Source organism: Solanum verrucosum, unplaced genomic scaffold, assembly GCF_900185275.1.
Source record: "Solanum verrucosum unplaced genomic scaffold, falcon-dt-bn FXZP01000068.1, whole genome shotgun sequence".
NCBI lineage: Eukaryota > Viridiplantae > Streptophyta > Magnoliopsida > Solanales > Solanaceae > Solanum > Solanum verrucosum.
This window is the reverse complement of record NW_026020085.1, coordinates 128,557-143,865: the sequence shown is the minus strand read 5'-3', so window position 1 is coordinate 143,865 and position 15,309 is coordinate 128,557.

Here is a 15,309-nt window from a genome sequence, read left to right as displayed (position 1 = left end):
GGGGGGGGAGGTTGGGGTGGTATGGTTGAAAAAAAAATTTCAAAAGAAAAGTATTTTAATTTTTTTTCGGGGGGTCGGGTGGGGGTACAAGGTAAAAAAAAAAAACTATTTTTTTTGGTATGAAAAATTATTTTAAAAAAAATAATAATATAAGGGTGTGGTGAGGTGGTAGGAGTTGAGGTATTAACAATTTAACTTTGATTTAATATTTTTTGGCTTTAGGAGATTAAATTGGGTTACAATCATTTGACAAAATCATATTTGTCCAAATCCATATTTACTCATATTTTTATGGATGGTTTGTGATCCAATCAATTTTAACTCAATCCATATTCAATCCATCCAAATCCGATTCAATCTGCCAATTTCCCCCCTACTCATCATTACGAGGATAATACAACATCTAGAACAAAACAAAAGTTATTATTTTTCTTCATCATCATTTAGATGAAAGATTGAAGGTTGAATACCTCACATTAAAAGATACACTTGAATTGTGGACTGATTTGAAGGAAAGGTATGACTGTAGACATCAATTTTTTATGGGATTATACAAGACATGTTCAATTCTAATTGAAACTTTACTAGGCGTGTTCAATTCCAGTGACGATTCTTATAAATTATAGTTTATGTCTAAATAAAAAGTATTATATTCCCTTGAAGAGGCATATCGAATATATCAGAAACTCTTGGGATATTCATAAAGAGATCAAGATATGTCAAAGTTTGTTTGATAATCAAATACTTCAAGAAAGATCCACAAATACTTTCATGGATATCAATTCCAAATCATCGTAATTCGAGAAACACGCCTCTTATCAGCCTCAAATCATGAAAAAAATCTTAAGAGAGAGAAGAAACAAGGGAGGAACGGATTTGTTCCCATAATATTTATCAATAAAGTTATGTTTATTCATATTTTATTGTGATTGTAGTAATTTATTTTCTATCACTTTAAACATTACCCGATGAAGATGAATTTAATTAGTTTGACGATGTCACAAATTAACAACCAACCATCATGGGAATATGAATATTTATAGACATTAAAAGTACATAAACTTTGGTCCTACGAATAATGAATAAATTATTGAAATATAAGTATTTTGATTTCTCTATTTATCCTTTCTTGATTGCTATTCTTCATAAATGAAACTTAGTCTCTTACAAATTGGCATGTCCACTAAATCTTTACCTCTCATCTCTTCTCTTCAAAGTTTAAAAATTATCAATAAGACTACAATGAATATCAACTCCAAATTCAATGCTTTTGAGAATGTTGACTCACAAATGGCTTGAAACTTGTCATGGAGATTTTCGGTCAAATTAGAAGGAGTAAATCCAAAATGTTGCGACAGCCGACAACAAATGCTTCAAGCATCGTTCAAGTGATCTCATGCTTTCAATTTATCTTTTTCAAAAGAAAAAATATCCTCTATGTATGTTTTAGAACAAGAAACAACATCATTAAGGTTGTAGAAAGAACTTTGATTTGCCTAAGATTATCACAAAAACACCATCATTAGCCTAAAAATCCCTTCATATAGAATAATGATCGCACCTTGAGAACCAAATCTGCTCCAATCTTTTCTTATGTCACATCTTAATTTAAGCTCTATCCAAGTGAATTTTTTATCAGAAACACTGAATTTTGGTGTGTCGTATTGTTGTATAAATCAGTTATCCTTAATAATTGGATAAACGGGATATGTAGAATCTCTAAACAGTAATTATTTTTCAAAGATATGACCGAAAAGTGATTGGTGGAAATAATGATATTTCTACGAAATTCTTTTATCCCCATGAAATTCTACTATTAGAGCAGAATAAATTTGAACCTCTTTTAATATTATTATTTTTTCCTTAGTTGGACTAAATCTTACATATTTTACAACTATGTATTATTATTATTATTATTAGACTTTTAACAAACAAAAAAATAAAATGAAAATATTTTTTTTTTAAAAAAAACAACCTGCAAGGCTCAAATTCCTATGAGCCTTGTAAGGCTCACTGGCGGCTGAGCCTTACAAGGCTCATAGGAATTTGAGCCTTGTTTTACAAAACCTAATTTAAAAATTGTTGCCCTTTTGGTTTCATAATTAATTGAGTTACCCTTTTGGAATTTTCGAAAAAAATTGTTGCCCTTTTGGTTTCGGACTCCCCAAGTTATCAAGTTACCAAATATGATGGAGAATATCACTATATGAAAATTGATTTTTAACGACCAATTTTTAACAAGAAAAATATAAATAAGATCGTTAAATGTGTATTTATCACATCATAGTTTTTTTCAATCGTTAAAAAATAATTTCAATTTAATATTAGTTAGAGTACGGTTTTTGGACCTTAAAAAATTTAATATTCAGTTGTTATTGATAAAAATATTTGCCTTGTATATTTAATTTTCATAAATTAAATATATTCTCAACCTCACCCTTCTAATAATTATTAACTAAAAACATTTAACCAGAAGAAAATTAAAAATAATATGACTACCCATACTTTCGATCAGTCTTTCAATCCCCACTCCCCCACCTTCATCGAAATTCACCCACGACTCTTATACCACACGTTATTTTGTTAATCTAGAGCGAATGTGAGGAATGGTACACTCACCAATCATACCAAATAAATCCTAAGACTTACAGATTTTTAAAATTGATAACTAATTGTTAGAGAAAAGTCAGCAAAGAAAACTCAGATATAACAATATGCATCTAGTGAAATCTAGATTTGAAAGCAAAAAAATAAGTCGCAAGTCTCTGTTCAAGTTGTGGAATATATTATTCTTTATTTATGCGTTTCTGATTTATTTATTGTGTGTCAATGAGTGCCAAATTTCTTGATTGATATTAAATAGAGAACCAAAATACACAAATTTCATATGAATATTAACAATTGAAATTTTTTTTCAAATCTTTCTGCTCAAAATTCTTTGCAGCCGATTGTCGAATTGTTTCATTATTTCTTGCCTGAAGAATTTTTCTTCAAAAATCTAGGTTCTTCTATTTTATTTTTTTAACTTTTTGTTTCTTGGATTTGGATGATGAAGCAACAACAAAATCACCTTTCTTAGTAGTTAAATTTGAAAATTTTGGTATCTTTTGATGAGCAAAAAATTATCCCTTTCTTGATCTGCACATAGAGTCTTAGTTGCGTCCCTGGCGCTCTGAGTGGCGCGGGGCGCCAGACCCAAAACTTCAAGCTGAAGTTGGGGCGCGCTGGTTGGCGTGGCGCTCTGGTTGGTGCGGCGCCCTAGGGTCAAAACTTCATAGGACTCTTTGGGGCGTGCTGGCTGGCGCGACGCCCCACCTCCATTCCCTAGATTTTGACAAAATTTCTCCTTCGTTTTTCAACTCTAAACCTCTAAACTCAATTGGGTCTTTCCCCAAACACTTAGATTCGACTACATAACCAAAATATGCAAGAATCTATCCAAAACGACATCTAATTTCATGAATTTGGATCAACAACTCCTCAACAACTTCAACGAATCAAGAACTCAATAGAACTTCAACAAAACCCATCAAGAACTCAATTTCTAAACCTTCAAGAACATAAATTCGCTGAAATAAATCATGATTGACGCTTGGGTGAACTAACCCAACGCTATGTGATCTCACATACCTCGTAGGGATCACCCCTTGACGAAATCCACAAGCGATTCATGAAGAAGTTGACGATTCTTGCTTCTTCTCCTCTTTTCTTCTCTTCTTTTCTCTTCTCTCAAAACCCTAACTTAGTTTTCAAAAGCCTACACTGAATCCTATCAGTTTAGACCCCAATTAATTACCCTAAAACGATATTAAGTCATGGGGTATGGAAAAGACTATAATGCCCTTCTAATATCCGGATTACACTTTCCTTATTTGAATAGTCCATTCTAATGGGCATATCTCACTCATACAAACTCGGAATTGTGCAAACTCAACGGCGTTGGAAAGATAATTCCATGATTTTTCCTACGGTATCTGGAAGCACACCTAACTCATCTTAAGCTAGGAGTTATGGTTGTTTGAAGTTTACCAAAAACCCAAACTTAACATAACTTAACAAATTTCCAGATTTTTCATTCTTTCCTGAAATGACTATTTCCAATTCTAACTCTTTCTAGTTCTTTCAATTAGCAAGATGTTACAGGTCCGTAGAAAGTTCTACGGACTGTAGGTCCAAACCGTAGAAGGGTACAACAGTTATTTTTAAGGAGCTTTTAAGTCTTTTCTCCAAAGTATTATTACACTAATATCAAATGTGACAAATCTTTCATATGTCAAAGGATTTTACACACATTGTATATTGTAATACTCTATTCAAGTTGATTGCAAGAATAATTACTATTAAGCTGGATATTTTAGTAGATTAGAATGTGGGTCATCTCAGTTTGCTTCTATAGAGGTAAACAATATACTTGAAAAATCGTTGCACATGAATTGATAAAGGTTTATCAACAGAAGAATATTTCATCTAAATGTCTCATCAAAGTTGATATAACAAAAAGCCTATGATTCTATAGAATGGAAGGTCATCGGTTAATTTGAAATTCCTCACAGATTGATGGAATTGATTATGAATTATGTATGTAGAGTTAAATATATATTGGTAGTAAATGGGATTCTCACAGAGAATGTTCATGTCAAAAAAGAACTAGAATGTGGGATTTCAATGACTGCAATAGATTATGTAGAAAATGATGCAAAACATACAAGAATGACAAAAGACGAGGTAGGGGAAATATGTTAATTGAATGTTCCGATGTCATAGAAAGTCCTAAAACTCAGCAATATGTAGGGGACGGTAATGATGCACATGATAGTCAGCTAAAAGGATTGAGCAATAGAACATTTGATCCGAACTTGAAAGGTAGGGTAGAACAATTGCGTAAAATACTACTCTCTCTGTTTCAAAAAGATGCACGGAGTTTAAGAAAATAAAAAAAACTTTTGAATCTTGTGGACTTAAATTAAAGTTATGTCAAATGTACAAAATTGTCCTTTAATCTTGTGGTCTTAAACATGCCACGTGGAAAACTGAAAGTAAAATGTTACCAAAAAAGGAAAGAGGTCATTTTTTTGAAACAAACTAAAAAGAAAATGAGGTCATTCTTTTTAAAACGGAGGAAGTAAATGACAGTGTTGCTAAAAAAGATCGAATTGCTCGAGAAGTTGAGGTCAATTTTATTGAAGGTAGTTTTCCATAAGTATTGTATGTTCAATGATATTTATTTGATCGTCATGTCTTCTACTTCTTTCCCATTCTTTCTGTATTAGCTCCTTAGCAATGTACTTATGTTTTCTAGTTGATTCCAACACTCTAAGGTACGTTTAAACAACATGAAATCATCCATAACATGAGATCATGAGCCTTGAATCCATAATTCAATTCAAGGAAATTTAAGATCAAAGTCAAGAGAAGTAATAGTCAAGTCAAGAAAAGTTCTTAGAGTTTTCCAAAAGTCTTTTCCAAATGTTTTAATTTTGTTTTAAGACATAAAGTTCAAGTTGAGTAAAGAGTAAAGAATAAAGATTGAAGTTCATTTCTTCAAAAGTATATGCGGACTATATATTCCCAAAGAGTTTAAAATGTTTTCACATGTAAACAAGTAAGGAAACCTTGATTTCCAAAGAGCCTTTGAGCTAGTTTTCAGAAAAGAGTAAACGCTTTCACAATTAAGCAAGAGAGGAAACTTTGATTTCCAAGGTAGCCTTTGAGCTAAGATTTTGAGCAATTATCTCAAATCACAGATTGAAGTATGTTTTTAAACATAAGAGCTATTATCATATTTTGGGAGTAGTATTGAGCACCGATATGGGGGAGAGTTAAGACAACTCATAGCCCCATAAATCATGTAGTCATCATGGGTAGAAAAATGGTTATATATTTTAGATGATTCCTTAGTGTTTTTTAGTATAGACTAGTGGATCCACTTAGTAGTCAGGTTCTATACCCTCGGCAAGGTATATGACGGCCCTGACAGCGTGATGCAAAACGTTGTATCATCACAATAGCTCTTACATGATGGTTGTCGGTTAGAGTAACTCCCACAGAAGTATTTGTATTCTTATATACACAGTTTAATTGTATTTTTACATACATTTCATAGTTATATTGTATCTTTGCATACACACATAGTATTAATGTATTTCCAAATACACAGAGTTGACATCCATGTTTTAAAAAAACTTTTCTTTATATTGCACTTGTTTTATACTGCTTTATATTGAAATGAGTTAAGTTAAGTTGAGCCAGGTAAGTTATTCAGTTCCTTTCAAACTTATGTCTTGTTTTAGAGTTCCCTTCGCATACTCGTACATTCAATGTACTGATGCCATTTGGCATGCATCTTTTAATGATGCAGAAATAGGAAACCAGGGTCAACATCCAGCGCATCGTTGATTCTATTTGAGCTCCAGAGTTTGTTGGTGAGCCTCCTTGCTTTCGGAGGACCCCTTTTATTGCTTTTAGTAGTTTTAGTTCATTAGGATGTCGTGGATCTTGTTTCGACATCCACCTCAATTGTTTAGAGGCTTTATAGACAGTCAGATGTTAGTTCTTTAGCCTTTTCATTCTCATTATCTTATGTTGAGGCTTGAGTTTGCCTTATTAGCTAGTTGAATGTTTTCTTTATAATATTCTAAGTTTTATATGAGTTATCTTTGATAAGTTAAGTCTTCCGCTGAGTAAGTGAGCCAGACCAATGAGTATAGTCTGAGGTTCACACAACTTTCCCACTATGCTCCAAAGATGGTTGCTGACATGAGGAGCACAATGAGTTTATTTGTTGTTGGGTTGTCTCGGCTGTCAAGTAAGGAAGGCCAGGCAGCTATGTTGATAGGGGATATGGACATAGCAAGGCTGATGATCCATGTGTAACAAGTTGAGGAGGTCAAACTAAACGATAGAGAAGAGTTTAAGAATAAGAGAGCTAAGACAGGGAATGAGTCCAGGCAGCAGAAAAGTAATGCCAACCGGTTGTCCTTCCAACAGAAAGAGAAGGGACCTGCTCCATCATTTGCTAGTGCGCCTGCACCAAAGAACAAAAGTGAGTACAATAGTCAGAATTTCAGAGCTAAACCTACCTATTCTCAGGGTAGTTGTGTCACAAGGGGGCAGTAAGCCTCCTGCATGTGCTAAGTGTGGTATTAACCACTCAGGGACGTGTCGTGATGGCTCCACTGGTTGCTTCAAGTGTGGCCAGAACGGTCATTTCATGCGAGAATGTCCAAAGAACAAGCAGGGTACTGGTAATGGGGGAAATAGAGCCCAGTCTTCTTCAGTTGCTCCACCAGACAGGGCTGCACCTAGAGGAGCTATTTTCGATATTGGTGGAGGAGCAAACCGTCTATATGCTATCACTAGTCGGCAAGAGCAAGAGGATTCACCAGATGTTGTCACTGGTATGATCCAAGTCTTTAACTTTAATGTTTATACTTCGCTAGATCCAAGGGCGAGTTTATCCTTTGTAACTCCGTATCTTGCGATGAATTTTAATGTTTTTCCTAAGCAACTTAGTGAGCCCTTCAGTGTTTCTACACCTGTTGGTTAGTCTATTCTAGCAGAGAGAGTCTATCATGATTATCCCATTTTCGTCAATCACAAGAGTACCATGGCTAATTTAGTTGAGTTAGACATGGTAGATTTTGATGTCATTCTCGGTATAAACTGACTTCATGCCTGTTATGCCTCAGTTGATTGTGGAACTCGAGTTGTCAAGTTTCAGTTTCCAAATGAGCCAATCTTAGAGTGGAAAAAGTAGTTCAGCAGTGCTTAAGGGTCGTTTCATTTCGTACCTTAAGGAAAGGAAGTTAGTTTCCAAGGGGTGTGTCTATCACTTAGTCCGAGTTAATGACTCTAGTGTTGAGATACATCCTATTTAGTCAGTTTCACTAGTAAAAGAGTTTCCAGAAGTCTTTCCAGATCATATTCCCGGAGTCCCTCCTGAGAGAGAAATAGACTTTGGTATAGACATTCTTCCAGATACTCGTCCTATATCTATTCCGCCATATAGAATGACACCAGTAGAGTTAAAAAGGTTGAACGAGCAGTTGAAAGATCTCCTTGATAAGGGCTTTATTCGACCAAGTGTCTCACCTTGGGGCGCTTCAGTCTTATTTGTGAGAAAGAAAGATGGTTCCCTTAGGATGTGTATAGATTACCGCTAGTTGAACAAGGTTACCATCAAGAATAAGTCCCCTTTTCCAAGAATTGATGATCTTTTCGATCAACTTGAGGATGCCACCTATTTCTCTAAGATAGACCTCAGATCTGGCTACCATCAGTTAAGAGTAAAGGAGTGTGATATTCCAAAGACAACATTCAGTACCCGTTATGGTCATTATGAGTTCTTATTTATGTCCTTTGGTTTGACCAATGCGCCTGCAACATTCATGGACCTTATGAATAAAGTATTCAAGCCTTATTTAGATATGTTTTTATCGTGTTCATTGATGACATACTAATCTATTCGAGGAATGAGGAAGATCATGCTAGCCATCTCAGAATAGTTCTCCAGACTTTAAAAGATAGAGAGTTGTATGCCAAGTTTTCTAAGTGTGAGTTTTGGCTTGAGTCTGTGGCATTCTTAGGCCACACTGTGTCTCGAGAGGGAATTAAAGTTGATACTCAGAAAATAGAGGCAGTGCAGAATTGGCCTAGACCCACATCTCGAACTGATATTAAGAGTTTCTTGGGTTGGCTGTCTATTATAAAAGGTTCGTAGAGGGGTTCTCATCTATTTCATCCCTTTTGACCAAGCTAACGCAGAAAATAGTGAAATTTCAATGGTCTGAAGCTTGTGAGAAAAGATTTCAAGAATTGAAAAAGAGGTTGACTACTGCTCTAGTTTTGACCTTACAGAAGGTACGCAAGGCTTTGTTATTTATTGTGATGCGTCTAGAGTTGGTTTGGGTTCTGTGTTAATGCAGAACAGAAAAGTTATAGCTTATGCCTCCAGAAAGTTGAAGGTTCATGAGAGGAACTACCCAACCCATGATCTAGAGTTGGCGACCGTGATTTTTTCTTTGAAAATATGGTGCCATTATCTTTATGGTGTTCATGTGGATGTGTTCACCGATCACGAGAGCCTTCAGTATGTGTTTACTCAGAAAGAGCTTAATCTCAGACAAAGGAGGTTGTTAGAATTACTCAAGGATTATGACATGAGTATTCTTTATAACCCAAGTAAGGCTAATATTGTCGCTGATGCCTTGAGCATGTTGTCTATGGGTAGTACTGCCTATTTTGAGGAAGATAAGAAAGATCTAGCAAGAGATGTGCATAGACTTGCATGATTGGGAGTTCGACTAATGGATTCCACAGAAGGAGGAGTAATGGTGATGAATGGGGTTGAATCATCTTTGGTGTCAGAAGTAAAAGAGAGGCAAGATCAAGACCCTATTTTGCTTGAATTGAAGACAAATGTTCATAAGCAAAAGGTATTAGCTTTTGAAAAAGGGGGAGATGGTGTATTGAGGTATCAAGGTAGATTGTGTGTACCAAGGGTGGATGAACTCCAAGAGAGGATCATGGAGGAAACTCATAGCTCCATATATTCCATTCATCCAGGTTCCACAATGATGTATCGCAATTTGAGAGAAGTTTATTGGTGGAGTAGTATGAAGAAAGGCATTGCAGAGTTTGTGGCCAAGTGTCCGAATTGCCAACAAATTAAAGTAGAGCACCAAAGGCCCGATGGTATGGCTCAGAATATAGAACTTCCAGAACGGAAGTGGGAGATGATCAATATGGACTTCATCACATGTTTACCAAGGTCTCGCATGTAGCACGATTCTATTTGGGTGATTGTCGATAAAATGACAAAATCAACCCACTTTCTGCCAGTAAAGACTACCCATTCAGCAGAGGACTATGCCAAGTTATATCTTCAAGAAGTAGTTAGATTTCATGGAGTCCGAGTCTCCATTATTTCAGACAGAGGTGTGCAATTTACTGCACTGTTTTGGAAGTCATTCCAGAAAGGCTTGGGTTCAAAGGTGAACTTAAGTACTTTTTTTCATCCTCAGACAGATGGTCAAGCAGAGCGCACTATTCATAGTTTAGAAGATATGTTGAGGTCCTGTGTGATTGATTTCAAAGGTAATTGGGATGATCACCTACCTCTCATTGAGTTCACTTACAACAACAATTACCACTCTAGCACCCAGATGGCTCCTTATGAAGATCTTTATGAGAGAAGATGCAGATCTCCTATTGAACGGTTTGAAGTTGGTGAAGCAGGGTTGATAGGACCAAACATAGTTCATCAAGCTATGGAGAAGGTGGAGGTGATTCAAGAAAAGTTGAAAACAACGTAGAGTCGTTAGAAATCCTACACTGATGTTAGGAGAGGGGAGTTAGAGTTTGAAGTAGATGATTGGGTCTACTTGAAAGTATCACCCATGAAGGGTATTATAAGATTTGGTAAGAAGGGGAAGCTTAGTCCTCGGTATATTGGTCCTTATAGAATATCCAAGAGGATTGGTAACATAGCTTATGAGTTGTAGCTACCCCAAGAGTTAGAAGTGGTTCATCTGATATTTCATGTCTCCATGTTGAAGAAGTGCATGAGAGATCCTTCACGTATCATACCAACTGAAGATATTGGGATCAAGGATAGCTTATCTTATGAGGAGATTTCTAGATCGCCAAGTTTGCAAGTTGAGGACAAAAGAAGTAGCATCAGTCAAAGTTCTTTGGAGGAACCAATTTGTTGAGGAAGCTACTTGGGAAGCTGAGGAAGATATGAAGAGGAGATATGTCTCTTTGAGACCGGAGAAATTTCAGAACAAGGTACTAATTCTCTTCTTAGTATTCTTTAATTTATAAGTTGGCATGTCGTATTTGCATTGCTTGTTGGGTGTTTGAGCTGAATGTTAGATGTTACACCCTTAGCCTAGTAGGAGTAATCTCATTCGAGGATGAATGCTCCCAAGGGGGAGATATTGTAGCATCTCTCCAATTGAAAGGACTAGAAAGAGTTAGAATTGGAAATAGTCATTTTAGGAAAGAATGAAAAATCTGGAAATTTGTTAAGTTATGTTAAGTTTGGGTTTTCGGTCAACTTCAAATGACCATTAATCCTAGCTTAGGATGAGTTAGGTGTACTTACAGATACAGTAAGAAAGATCTTGGAATTATCTTTCCAACGCCACCGAGTTTGCACAATTCCGAATTCATATGATTGAGATATGCCCATTGGAAGTTAGGCTGTTCAAATAAGGAAAGTGCAATCCGGATTTTAGAAGGGCATTATAGTCTTTTCCATACCCCATGACTTAATTTCGTTGTTGGGTAATTAATTGGGGTCTAAACTGATAGGATTCAGTTTACGTTTTTGAAAACTAAGTTAGGGTTTTGAGATAAGAGAAAAGAAGAGGAGAAAAGAGGAGAAAGAGCAAGAATCGTCAAGTTCTTCAAGAATTGCTTGTGGATTTCGTCAAGGGGTAATCCCTACGAGGTATGTGAGATCACATAGAGTTAAGTTAGTTCACCCACGCTCCAATCATGATTTATTTAAGCGAATTTATGTTCTTGAAGGTTTAGAAATTTAGTTCTTGATGGGTTTTGTTGAAGTTTTATGGAGTTCTTGATTCGTTGAAATTGTTGAGGAGTTGTTGATCAAAATTCATGAAATTAGATGTCGTTTTGGATAGATTCTTGCATATTTTGGTTATGTAGTCGAATCTAAGTGTTTGGGGAAATACCCAATTGAGTTTAGAGGGCTTAAAGTTGAAAAACGAAGGAGGAATTTCGTCAAAATCTGGGGAATAGGGGTGGGGTGTTGCGCCAGCCAGTGCGCCCCAAAGAGTCGTCTGAAGTTTTGACCCTGGGGCGCTGCACCAGTCAGCGCGTCCCAAGTTCAGCTCTGAAGATTTGGGTTTGGCGCCCCGCGCTACTCAGAGCACCAGGGACGCCAGGTCTTCTACTTCTTTCCCATTCTTTCCGTTCTAGTTCCTTAGCAACGTACCTATGTTTTCTAGTTGATTCCAACACTCTAAGGTACATTTAAACAACATGAAATCATCCATAACATGAGATCATGAGCCTTGAATCCATAATTCAATTCAAGGAAAGTTAAGATCAAAGTCAAGAGAAGTAATAGTCAAGTCAAGAAAAGTTCTTAGAGTTTTCCAAAAGTCTTTTCCAAATGTTTTAACTTTGTTTTAAGACTTAAAGTTCGCGTTGAGTAAAGAGTAAATAGTAAAGATTGAAGTCCATTTCTTCAAAAGTATATGGGGACTATGTATTCCCAAAGATTTTAAATGTTTTCATATGTAAACAAGTAAGGAAACCTTGATTTCCAAAGAGCCTTTGAGCTAGTTTTCAGAAAAGAGTAAACGCTTTCACAATTAAGCAAGAGAGGAAACTTTGATTTCCAAGATAGCCTTTGAGCTATGTTTTTGAGCAATTATCTCAAATCACATAAAGAAGTATGTTTTTAAATATAAGAGCTAGTATCATATTTTGGGAGTAGTATTGAGTATCGATATGGGGGAGAGTTTAGACAACTCACAACCCTCATAAACCATGTAGCCATCATGGGTAGAAAAGGGTCATACTTTTTAGATGATTCTTTAATGCTTTTTAGCATATACTATTGGATCCACTTAGTAGTCAGATTTTATACCCTCGGCAAGATATAGGACGACCCTGGTAGCGTGAGGTAAAACACTATATCATCACAATAACTCTTACGTGATGGTTGTCGATTAGAGAAAATCCCACAGAAGTATTTGTATTCTTATATACACAGTTTAATTGTATTTTTACATACATTTCAGAGTTATATTATATCTTTTCATACACATGGAGTATTAATGTATTTCCAAATACAAAAAGGTGACATTCATGTTTTAAAAAGCTTTTCTTTATATTGCACTTGTTTTATACTGCCTTATATTGAAATAAGTTCAGTTAAGTTGAGTTGGGTTGAGCCAGGTAAGTTCTTCAGTTCCTTTCAAGCTTATGTTTTGTTTTAGAATTCTCCTCGCATACTCGTACATTCAATGTACTGATGTCATTTGGCCTGCATCTTTTAATGATGCAGAAATAGGTAACCAGGGTCAGTATCCAGCGCATCGTTGATTCTAGTTGAGTTCCAGAGTTTGACTTATTAAAGTTTGATTTTCTAATGCTTACATAAATGGGATTGAGAATATTTTGAATTATTATTTTATGAAACTGGGAGAATCACAGTTGATACGTTATTCATGTATCAAATGTGGTAATGCAACTTCAAGAATATGTGGGATAGTAATATCACATTCGATAGTGTTGGGATATACTATTGACTATGTAGTTGAGTTATATACTTTTAATCTCTTATGAAGACTATTTATTTTATTTTATTTAATATAATAAAGTCTTTATTTGAATAGATAGATCACTATGTTTATATGTGTGTCATTTGCATATATAGTAGATATTTTTTTGTATGTAGTTATTCAACTTATGTGCAGAAAATTAAAATTGTCAATTTTTATAAGTTATATATTACTGTTCATAATCAAAGATTATATAATATGTAATGACCCATCGTTATGAGTAGGCAAATAGCAAACGAACTTAGGCTGGAAAAATTTTCAGGTTGTGACTTAAATTTTTTAGGCTAGACCAACCTCTAACAAAATATGGGCTAGCAACGGTCTAGGATCATCTAAGAATGGGTGGGGTGGGGTGTAATGTCGCGTCTTGGATGACAATAACATTTTTGAAGTGCCTAACTCAGATAAATTGAAAAATACAGAATCAGTTGCTGAAGTCTTCAACTTTTTGCTTTCACGAGAGGTGTACATGGACTGTACAAGGGTTCATGTCCATGGAAACCACCTGTGGAAGGAGCCTAAGAGATGGAATTCCCTACATCAGGAACATGGAGGACTGTATTATTTGTAAATGGATTCACGGACTGTAGACCCGCCTTTAGTTAAATCTTTAGAAAGTTGAAAAGTGGGGTTAATAAGATGGTAGGGTTACATGACCTATGGATGCTTCTATGGACCGTGGAAGGGTCCATAGAGCAAAGCTTTAGGTTTCAGGGAATTTGACCTCAGGATGGTTGTACGAGAGGGTTCACCACATGTGTAAGTGTTTATATACCATTGAAATGGGTGTGGATGTCAAGTTTAAAAACTTGGATTTTCAGTAGTTGGATAGGACGAGAGGGTCCACGGACCATCGAAAGTTATATGGTATGTGGAAAGGGGCTGTGGAAGTTGTTTCACAGTTTTTAAGTATGGGGTAGCTGGGTCTTTTGATACTCTTTAAATTCCTATACTACGTTGTTTTGGGTTTATTTTGGAGACTTTAACTGATCCCTAATACCTCTAATATCCCCATTCTTTTTCATTTACTCAATAAAAGTTTCCTCTTCTCCAAGTCTCTCTCCCAAGGCAAGAATAAGGATGTCAAATCTTTAAGACTTCTTCTCCAATTTTACAGAGGGTTTCTATCAAGGTATGTGAGAACTACATCAATGAGTCCTTCTTAACTCACTGAGTCCCAAAGAAACCTCAAATTTTGATTTATGATTCTTATCCAAAAGTTAGGGGATTCATGATTTCTTATGGATTCTATTGAGTTCAAATTATTCTTCATGATTTATATTATTATGCATGATTTGATTATAATTCAATGTTTTCAAATGATATTTTCATGAACCCATGCTATGAAAGTATTTCATGATCATGAATAAGCTATTTCTCTATGAAAGCATCATGCTATGAAGGTTTTCATGAATTAATGATGCTTTAGGATAAAATATCATTCAATTTATATGATAATCATGATTTAGATGCTTTAGATAAGTATCTCAAAGACTATGTTATGAAGTTATGATTTTAAGGAGCTATTCTTATGTTTATCATATTTTCCATGAAAGATTTAATATTACTAGATTCTTACTGTTTCTATGTGTATGATTATACATGTTTTTCATTGGGAGATAACTTATCACCCATTTGTACCAGTGGAGATTATCCAAGTCTCAGAACTACATGCCCTTGTAGGACTTTGTCTTACTTGACTCTAGTTAGTGGATCCACATTCGCTCATGATTATGGTCCTTACCTTAGCAATTATAACACTCTCCTTTTGATGTGGGAGCAATACACTAAACTCTATGTTATAGCTCACATGGTTTATATCGGTTGCGGTATCTCCCACTTATGTTACATTTATGATGGTCAAGAATATTGCGTGAACTTGTAGTATGTCTTTCAGAATCAGATTATTAATTTTCATGTTATGTTTATTTGATCATTATATTATCATATTTTCAGATTTATCATATTATTATGTAATGTTTATACA